We start from the raw sequence: 11,632 nt of genomic DNA on the forward strand, positions 1-11,632 counted from the left end.
TACTGTTATATGCTAAGTGGTTACCATTTGTCAAGTTTTCACACTATGTTTTATATTATGTTCTTCATTCCATAAGGAATTATACCTCACTTATATGTGGAATTGAATGCATAGAAACAGTAGAACCATGATTGGGAGGCCAGAATGGGACTGGGAAGCTGTGGATCAAAGGGTAGGAAGTTTTAGTTATGTCAGATGAGTAAGTCTAGAGACCCAATGTACAACATGATGGATAAATAGTTAATATTGTATTCTATACTGGAAAATTGCTAGGAAAGTGGGTTTTAGGTACTAGCATGCACAAAGGTAACTATGAGACAATGGGTCATTAATTTTTTGACTGCAATAATCACTATATATGTCTGTTGAAAAATCATGTTATGTACTTTAAATATAAACAATAAAAAAGAATTACACTTAGTTTTCCTGACATGTTTGGGCTATAGGCATTACTCTTGTTTTTCCCTTAGGAGATCATGAGGGGTCAGAGAGAGTAAATTATTTGCTCAAGGCCACCCATTTAATTGATTCTGTACAGTATCCAGCAATTTCAGGGCCCTTGATGTGCTTAGGACATCAGCCTGATACCAGGTCGATGACAGTCTTTCTCAGGTAACACCTGTGGTGATTAATACTAACACCTCTATTTCAGAGTAAGATTGGAACTTGGATTAAGTGCCTAGGGAAGGAATACAACTCCTAAAATAGTTTTTCCTACTTCAAAATTTTGCCTAGAAACAAAATAATTCCATTGTCTCCAACGGATTTCTGGTTTGTGCAACATCATTCCTAGAACAGTTTCATTATAGAAATAATGAAACACAGAGGCCTAAATTCTGCATAACTCTGAGAAAAAAGATACGTGGTAATACAAAAGTGGTGCACACCTATAATCCCAGTGCCTGGGGAGGCTGAAGAGCATGTTTTCCAAGTCAGCCTCAGCAAAAGCAAGGTGCTAAGCAACTCGGGTTGAGACCCTGTTTGTAACTAAAATACAAAATAGGGCTGGGGATGTGGTTCACTAGTTGAGTGCCCCCGAGTTCATTCCCTGTGGGCCCCACCCCCACCCCAAAGTAGTGCTTTGTATGCATGATGTTTTGTGCTCAATGAATGTGAATCTTTTCCCCTATATCTAAATGAACAATTATTTAGCCTTTGTGTAGCAGTGCAGTAGCTTGTATATTTTCCATTGATGTGAAGCAAAATAATAAAACCAGGAGTGAAAAAATAATTATAATTCAGTAAGGTGGTTCATAGTGCTTATATTGCCTTAAGGTCTAGAATTGGAGGACAAGTATTCTAGCATACATCCCTTCTTCAGAAAACCAAACAGAAAAATGATACTAAGTTTTTAGTAAGGTGATCCATGTTAGCTCACCAAAGAATCATTTGGAAGGACTTTAATCCTTATCGCCTCCAAACTCTTAATCTTCCCAGAGAAACCACCTCAACTAATTCTACCATCTTATTGAAAATGAGCTTTGCTATATATCCATCTCAGGAATCATAGTCCCATATTTTCCAATCAGAATGACGATTTTAAACCCCTATGTAGAAATGTTTGAATTATCCACATAAAATTAGCATTCAATCATAGAAAGTGGCCTCTCTAAGGGAACAGTAAAGCAGATAGAAACAGAGCTGCTGTAAGTATTGTTTCTGCTTTTGATTACTTATGAAACTTGGGGCAGTACTTCTCTGTGACTCAGTTTCTTTAGCCACAAAATGGCATGCGTAATAATTTCTCACAAGGTTGTGAAACTTGTGCAATTAAGCAAGCTAAGAATTTAGAAAAGTACATTCAAGAAGCGATGACTCTAATCTCAAATTTAGTAACTATCCAGGGATAATAGAAGCAATAACAAATGAGTTATAAGTTTTTTTGAGTTATGTACATATTTATATTTTTCATAAATATTATATCTTAACCAAAAGAACATTCCTGCTGCCTCAGAAGTGCCAGTTGTTTCTCATCCTATCTATTAATGTGTTTCAGAAATGTAATATCTGCTGCTTTAGAGTTGGAGCTGAGGGTTTGCTGATTAGCTCCCATTTACCAAGATTATAGCAAATTAGATTTAACTGTGATTGGCGTGTGAACAATCTGATGTTGGACATGGATGAGGAATATTGCTATATGAACCACAGTGCATTTAGTTTCTTTTAAGTAATAAGATTTTATGTGGTTGCTTAAATCATTGCAGACTTAAAATATGCACTTTATGGTACATTACCTTTTGGTGAAATCTGAGTGAACCAACACACGATATAGGTTCATCCAGGTGTAAGCTTGATTCTTAAATATGGAAAGGTAGTTCCATGAGCCAAGTGTGATGTAATGATTTAGATAGATCTCTTTCTGTCTCTCTGGAGCCAACATAATATAGGCAACACCCCTGCAAGAGAATGTCATTAAGATCCAATTATATTTCTCTTCAGCTCCTCCTGGGACTCACAATTCTATAAACAATAAGCCCATAATCCTCTCAATGAGAGGAATTTCATCATCTACTAGGAATTAGCCTCTGTTCCTTCCACGTTGGTGTTCTGTATCTTATGAAAAACAGTTGTGAGTGACATAAGGCCTGAATTAGAGTTCCGGGATAGGGGTGGGTGGCTCATCAGTACACACAAAATGAAAAAAAACAAGATGTGGGAAAATAGAGCACCATCTTCTTAAATTTTAAGAGGAGCTGGGGTTGTGGCTCAGTGGTAGAACCCAGCAAGCTTGAAGCACTGGGTTCAATCCCCAGCACCACATAAAAAACGAAATAAACAAAATAAAGATATTTTTTAAAAATCTAAAAAGTACTAGTTTATGGAGGAGAAGAGAATTTGAAATGCTCTAATTTCTTTAGAGGTTGAGAGAAGTTGTATTTGATAGGCTGGTGGCCATATGGGATGGACTTTAGATGTGATGAATAGTGCACTCTGATGCTTTTGATGCTGCTCTATATGCCTGAGTCTCAGAGGACCTGTTCAGTTGAGCCACAGGATTCTCAATGGCAAGGACTCCCTTTTTAGCCCTGCATTTTCTAAACCCAGCTCAGAATATCTTCCTGTGCACACCTGCCTCATTTTACCCTTCAACTTGCAACTCTCTGTTTGGATTTATGCTTGAACTTTATTGTGCTTACTGACATGCTGCTTTGTAAGCAGGTTCTTGAGTTATTTTTCATGTAGTGTGCAATAGTTGCCTCTCAACTTTGTCACGGAACCATAGGCTTGCAATTTCACCCATTGACTCCTTTTTTTAGCATGTGTCAGATGATTAGCAATGCCAGGTGGTTGATTGAAACTTCACTCCAGCTACTCAGGAGTGTATTCTTGGCCCAGAGCTCCTGTGATGCAATTGCTTCTTTTTGAAAATAGCTTTTGCCTTTATTTGAGAGTCAGGTCACACTGATTTAAAGTGGGTGAGAAGCTATGGGGGAACTAATATCTCTATTGTCATCAGTGTAGCCTCTTTGCTAGTGTCCTTGCCCCTACTATTTCAATAAAGAAATGAAAAAATCTGATGACGCACATATGTAATTTTAGCTACTGGGGAGACTGAGGCAGGAGCATGGCAAGTTTGAGGTCAGCCTGGGCAACTTAGTGAGACACCATCTGGGAAAATATGGGGGTGTGATGGGGGTGTAGGGATGAGGATGTAGCTCAGTGGTGGAGTACCCTTGTGTTTAATCTCCAATATCAGGGCAGCGGGGAAGAAACTTAAAAAAAAAAAAAAAACATAACTAATGTCTCTGGACTAATTTAAGTTATTTAGTTTTCAAGTGTTTTGACATCTGGTAAGTTTTGACATTTGCCTTTTTTCTTCATTAAAATTATCTTGACAAACTTGTCCCTTTCTCTTCCATATAGTTGTAAGGTTTGATTGCCTGCAAATTTTCCACAAATAACTTTGTTATAGTCTTATTGGAGTTGTGTGAATTTATAGATTCATTTCTTTTCTTTCCATTTATGAGCATGGCATAGCTCTCTACTTACATCTTCTCCTATCATCATTAATTAGGTTTTATAATTTTCTCTTTATATTTTTTGTGAGATTTTCCCCAAGTTATATTTGAATTGTGTTTTCACTGAAAATTATTTCTTCTAAAAATGGCACTCTCTACTTGTTGCTGATATTCAGTAATGCCAGTTTTATATGTTCATCTTGAATTTGGCAACCCTCCTAAACATTCTTATTGGTTATAAATTTTAAAAATAAACAACAAACAAACCCCCAAACAATCCCCAAACCCAAGAGCTACTAGTCATTTAACTTTCATGAGCTTCAGCTTTCAATAGCTTCCCATTTCCTACAGTATCCAGGGTCCTAAGTGTGACTCCACAGTCCCTTCACAATCTGCTTCAGTTGACTTTCCAGAGTTCATTCCTACTGCCCTTTCCCATTTCCCTTGCTGATCCCGAGCGCTCACTGCTCTGTGACCATTCACACCATTTATCCAGCCCCATCAGTTAATAAGGAAATCTCATTATCTATATCCATAGGCTGCCTCCTACATGAAGCCTTCCGAATTTTCCCTTTTGGAATCAATGAATCATTGCATTGTGCACTTCCACTAGTAATAAAAAACAAACTTTATATTCACACTCTACATTTTTAAGGCAAATGGTGGTCATCCAATATTGACAGACCTAATAGAAGCTATTGGAAGTGATACAGTATAGGGTTTAAAGACATGAGCTTTAGAGTCAGATCACTTTAGACTTAAATTCTGTCTCAAGCACTTTGTACCCCTGGGTGTTACTGAATGTCTTTGAGCTGCAGTTTCCTCCTCTTGAAAATGGGATTGCTTTAAGGACTAGATAAGATGATTCCTGTTAAGTGTTTGCCCTGATACCTGCACGTGGTAATTGCTTAGTAAGATTAGCCACTATTACCACATGCTAGATGTTCAAGGATGATTGCTGAATAAATCTATCCTGAGCTCAAGTCTACAGATGAAGATAGAGGAAAAGTAATTTACTCAAGGTTACAGCTTTAGTTTGGGGCTAATCTATAACTAATACTTTTGCATGCCATTTACCAGGGGAGACCTCTTTGTCACAGGAGTGCATATAGAGCCAGGTGAGGTGGTGTACATCTGTAATACCAGCAGCTTGGGAGGCTGAGGCACGAGAACTGCAATTTGAAAGCCAGGCTCAGCAACTTAGTGAGGCCATAAGAAACTTAGCGAGACCCTTTCTCGAAATAAAATTTTTAAAAAAGGCTAGGAATGTGGCTCAGTGGTTAATCACCCATGGATTCCATCTCCAGTCTTCCTGAGGACAGAGACCTTGTTTTGTTCACCCTTTGCCTCTAAACTTAGTGAATTCTCAATGAATGTTGAATACAATTCAACTCAAGAAAATTTCCATCAGTGACAAGTATAAATTAATAAAATCCCTTTAATCAGTGTATAGGTTTCACTTAGCAAAATTTTACTCAGCTCTAAATATGGCACATGCTCAAGTAACATTAATGATAAAAAGTGTAATTTGAACATTATTGCATTTTTAGGTGACAAAACAATAGAGCACTTAATCATCAAGTTTTATAGATAGAGTAGACATTTCATACACTGCTAAGCAAAATTACTAAGAAATTAAGACACATTTTATATTTGCAATTGTATCTATGGAATTTATCATCAGTTTAAAATTTGCCTATAGAAGATTTAAAAGTATTGCTTTTACAGAAGTAATGGAATTTGACAAGTTGTTATTATAAAGGATTAATTAGTTGTTTTTTTAGGAGCAAGGAACTGAGTCATAGGTAGTAACTCTGATTTCAATAATTATGAAGGAACAGACTGCTATGTCATTGTTTTTCACCTCAAAAATATGTGGAGAGACATACATCTTAAATAGCTTACCTGGAAAATTACAGAATGTCAACCTTACTATATTTAAGATTTTGCAAAATTTCACATACATTATAGACAGATGTGCATACCTAATGTAGTATAGAACAACAAACTGGGTGGATAGATGGGAAGAAAGTTATTATTTTCAAATCATAATATTATTTCTCTCAAAATTTATTTTATTTTTCTTAATTTTATTTTTTATTCTAATTTGTTATATATGACAGCAGAATGCATTACAATTCATATTACACATATAGAGCATGATTTTCATATCTCTGGTTGTACACAAAGTATATTCACACCATTTGTGTCTTCATACATGTACTTAGGGTAATGTCCATCTCATTCCACCACCTTTTTTACACCCCTTGCCTCCTCCCTTCCCCTTACTCCCTTTTGCCCTATCTAGAATTCGTCTAATCTTCCTATGCTTCCCCTTCCAACCCCACTATGATTCAGCCTCCTTATATCAGAGAAAACATTTGGCATTTATTTTTTTGATATTGGCTAACTTCACTTAGCATTATGTTCTCCAATTCCATCCATTTACCTGCAAATGTCATGGTTTTATTCTCTTTTATTATTGAGTAATATTCCATTTTGTGTATATACCACATTTTCTTTACCCATTTATCTGGTATGAGCATCTAGTTTGGTTCCACAGTTTAACTATTATGAATTGTGCTGCAAGTAACATTGATGTGGCTGTGTCTTTGTAATATGCTGTTTTTAAGTCCTCTGGGTATAGACCAAGGAGTGGGATAGCTGGGTCAAATGGTGGTTCCATTCCAAGTTTTCCAAGGAATCTCCATATTGCTTTCCATATTGGCTGCACCAATTTGCAGTCCCACCAGCAATGTATGAGTGTGCTTTTTCCCCCCACATCCTCACCAACACTTATTGTTGTTTGTATTCTTAATAGCTTTCTTCTGACTGGAGTGAAATGAAATCTTAGAGTGGTTTTGATTTGCATTTCTCTAATTGCTAGAGATGTTAAACATTTTTTCATTGATTGTATATCTTCTTCTGAGAAGTGTCTGTTCAGTTCCTTGGCCCATTTATTGATTGGGTTCTTTGTTATTTTGGTGTTTATCTTTTTGAGTTCTTTATATACCCTAGAGATTAGTGCTCTATCTTATGTACAAGTGGTAAAAATTTGCTTCCAAGCTGTAGGCTCTCTATTCACCTCACTGATTGTTTCTTTTGCTGAGAAGAATCATTTATTACTTCTTGATATTAATTCTTATGCTATAGGAGTCTTATTAAGGAAGTAGGGGCCTAATCTGATATGATGGAGATTGGGGCCTACTTTTTCCTTCTGTTAGACACAGGGTCTCTGGTTTAGTTCCTAGGTCCTTGATCTACTTTGAGTTGAGTTTTGTGCATGGTGAGAGATAGGGGTTTAATTTCATTTTGTTGCATATGGATTTCCAGTTTTCCCAGCACCATTTGTTAAAGAGGCTATCTTTCCTCTAATGTATGTTTTTGGCGCCTTTGTCTAGTATATAACTGTAATTATGTGGGTTAGTCTCTGTGTCCTCTGAATTTATTTTCTTACTCAGAAGCAAATTTGCCAATATTCTATATGCAGGATGTTGAAGAGAAACAGTCTTCTCACATTGCTGATCACATCTCAAGTGTCAGTTCCTTTTACCAAATAGTGCTTTAAGAAAAGAATGAAGACACTGCACAGGAAATGACACAGGATCTAATACTATAGCAGTTTTTCCACTCTTAAACTAAACATTACAAATCCAGAGATGTGCAGTTTTCTTTTGTGAATACAGAGGAGAAAAGAAGAGAGAAAACCAAGTGGTCCGTTTGATGAATAGCAAACACCTAACTCTCTCCTAGTTTTTTTACACCGAGATCCAATTATCTCCCATATTTCTTGGGTTTTCACAAACTATGTGTGTATTCAAGTAGAATTAAAAAAAAAAAAAGAAATCCTAATGAAGAAAAAAATTAAAAAACGAACAAAGAATTTTAGTACAGATAATTTAAAATGTTTAAATAATGTCCTTGTGGGGGAAAAAAACATTAGAAAAAGTGTAGTTCAAATTCATACTTGGTGTAGGGCAGTTTGCACAGTGTCCAGCTCAGTTTGCCAAGTGCTTGTTAAAATTAATTATCATACAGCAGCTTTCACTGTCTAAGTCGAACTCCTAGAAAATATGCTTGGAGTGGAAAAATGCAAATTGTGTTATGAGGTAATTTTACACTCTAGGGACAGAATTTTTTTTTCATCTCACATTACTTCATGTTGGAAAAGGTTCATTATTATTTATAAAGCAGAACAAGCCCCAAAGCCAATCCATTTCCAGCCGCATTGTCACTTTCTGCATTCCAAACACCACTACATTCCCAAATGAATAGGCTAATTTTTTCCTTCCAGAGCCATAAAACTTGCTTGGGGTATTACTAACTTAAGTGACAGCACTTTATTCAAAATAATTCTTATTCTCCATGAAAAGCATTCAAACACCTTATTTTGATGTGGCCATAACTCTGGTGGAAGACAAATAGGCTTATTGCTTGTTTATCACTATTGAATTTTGTTTCTCTGAATACTGTGGTCCTATAACAATGGGGGATGCTAAAATCCTTTAGAGTATGGGCTTAGAAGACAATTATTTATTACCTAAAACTTATTTTTCAAGTGTATTTGATCAATGAGGTGATTAAGTAATTCATTCAATGTAGAATGCTGTAATATCCTATTTTGCAATATCTAAACATTGTTATCTAATTAATCATTTCAAATGAATCCTAATTCTACAGTAATTTAAGGCAGGGTACTTTTTCTGGGGTGACTGGGTTAAGTCATGTGAGATGAACGTGTCTTTCTGCAAGGTTTTTCATTTCAACATAAGAACTTGTGACAGTCAGAGCTGCATCAGATGGCAGCAGTGGTAATCTCCTGTCAGGGGAGTGTTCAGAGGTGGACTAGCTGTGCCAAAGAGGCCATTCAGATATTCCATGTTCTAGTCCCAAGAGCCATGATTTAATGGCTCCTTTCAGTGTACGTTTCCTCTTTTCATCGATGCCTGGTTCCTGCAACCCAAAGAGCACTTACAAAGTGAAATCCTTTTCTAAGTGTAAGACAGGAACAGAAACCTTCAGTTCCTCTTCTGATTCTGGCCAACCCATGCAGAGAAAATATCTGTGAAGGCTGTCAAAGGGAAAAAGCTTCCTGAGATGACAGAAGATTTTAAATTGGAAAGGAATAAAATAAAGAAGTGAGGCTTTTTAAATTGTAAGTTTCAATCCAACTCTTATTTCTGAGAGATAGTTTTGTTTTAAGAAAGAATAAAAGACTATTGGGGGAGTCTAATTTTGCAAGTTTATTCACTTTTTGATCTTTGGGTAGAAATCATGGGGCAATGTCCTTCCTACTACTCTCCCTACCTCCTGCCTTAGGAAAAAATCAACCCTTTGGGGCAGTGTTAAGTATGGCAGAACTTTTCCTGCAAAAGACTTAATATTTATGATATCCAAGGCTCATTTATAGTTTTTCTTCCCTTGAAGCCTTTCTAGATTATTTCTTCCAATAGGACTTTTTCTGTTTCTGATCTAGAATATTTATCTTTTAGGATTTATTTGGCTACTATTGGGCTCCTTTCAAATTTGAAACAATTTCATCTACTCAGAGGTGTTTGGATTCATCATTTTGGCATCATGATTTATTTAATGACATAGTTTAGAAGTTGAGAATGTGCAAGTGTGTACTGATACCTTCACAGTCAGAGGGGTACACACACAGGGGAGCTAGGACAATGACTTGTTCCTGGTATTGTCTCTGTTTCATTGTGTTCTTCTGGAGAGATAAACTGCCACTTGCCACCCAGAAGACAAAATAAAATATACTTAGGATTCACCAGAGTACAAGTATTTTTACATCAAGAAGCAATTGCCTACTTCTTGTTGGGCAGCACTGTTGAAGGTATATTTAGTAGTAATTTTAATCAGCTTTTCACTACTGTGACCAAAATGCCTGAAAAGAACAATTTTAGTATTGATCCCATACTTTCAAGGGTCTCAGTCTGTAGATGATCAACTCCGCAGCTCAGTGCATAAAGTGTGGCAGAACATTATGGCAGAAGAGTGTGGTTGAGGACGTGGCCACCAGGAAGCAGAGAGAGACTCTCCTCACCATGAACAAATACAAACTCCAAAGGCATACCCCTAGCAACCCACCTCCTCCAGCCACATCCTATCTGTCTACAGTTACCACCCAGTTAATCCCTTCAGGGGATCAATTCACTGATTAACCCAATCATTTCAACTCTAAACTTGCTGTCATTGTCTCACACATGAGCTTTTGGGGGACACCTCATATCTAAACCATAATAGTAGTCATGTTGGCTTGTAGGGCTGATGTAACCAATAACCACAACCTAGGGAATTTCAAACAACTTTCTTCATTCTTTCACAGTTGTAGAGATCAGAAGCCCCAAGTCAAGTTGTTGGCAGGCTGTACTACTCTGGAGGCTCTGGGGAAGGATCCTTCCTTGCCTCTGTTTCTGTGACAGTTGACAGTCCTTGGTTTCCTTAGTTTGTGAACACATCACTCCAATCTGCTGCTCTAATTTTATGTTCCCTTCTCTTCTGTTATAGAGACACTTGTTATTGAATTTAGGGCCCATTTGGGTAATCCAGGATAATCTCATCTCAAGAGCCTTAATTTAATTACATGTACAGACTTCTTTCCCAAATAGAGTAACATTCCTAGTCTCCAGGGATTTACATGTGGATATTTTGGGAAGGGATTTGTCACTGGACCCTCTACAGCAGTACAAAACCTTCTCAGGGATTTCCAGCCCTTACTCACTGGCAAGAATCTACTCCCTCTGGCCGTTGGAAGGAGCAGAATTTGTGCCTTTGTTCCCATTTCCACCATCCAAATCAGTGGTGAAGCATATAAAGGTAGCTCAAGTAGATTTAATGCCCAGCACTTCAAACATGTTTTTAGTAACCCCATTTTGACTGATTCCAGGGTCATACGTCCACCTAATTCTCTCTTGTGCTGTGCCATGGGCAGGTGGAGGGCAATACTTATTGACCTCCTAGTCCTTAATAGCCTGCCCTGGATCAGAGGAATTAAGCATTCATACCCACAAGTCATCCTGTTGGAACCAGATTACTGAAGGAAATCATTTCTAGATGTGGGTGTTGCTATAGTTTGTGAGAGGCTTCATCCCCAGGGTCACACTATTAGGAGGTGGTAGAACTTTTGAGAGGTCAGGCCTTATGGGAAATTACTATGCCATTAAAGTCCATGCCATCCAAGACAATAGTAAGACCTCAACTCCTTTCTCTTCCTCTCTTTGCTTCTAGGCCATAAGGTAAGCAGTTTCACCTGCCATTTATCTCTGCCATGGTATACTGCTTAGCAACATGCCCAAAACAATGGGGCAAATTATTTATGGACTGGAACCTACAAAACTGTGAGCCAAAATAAGTCTTTTATCTTATTAGTTGGTTATCTCAAGTATTTTGTTATGGTGATGGAATGCTGACATAAATATCTTCAGAACAGTTCAATTCCAGGACCAATTACGAATGTTAGGAAAGCAGCTCTAATTTTGTAGACACTATTTCACATCAATAGAAAACATCATTACAACACAAGATCAATATTTCTGATATCATGCTTAATGTTATTCTTTGAGAATGACCAGAAATTGTCATTTATATAGAGATGTGTTCTATTTTGATAATGCTAGAGAACAAGTAATGACTTTGGAGAACATAAAGACTAATGTTCCCAGGGT

Source organism: Marmota flaviventris, chromosome 13, assembly GCF_047511675.1.
Source record: "Marmota flaviventris isolate mMarFla1 chromosome 13, mMarFla1.hap1, whole genome shotgun sequence".
NCBI classification, from domain to species: Eukaryota; Metazoa; Chordata; class Mammalia; order Rodentia; family Sciuridae; genus Marmota; species Marmota flaviventris.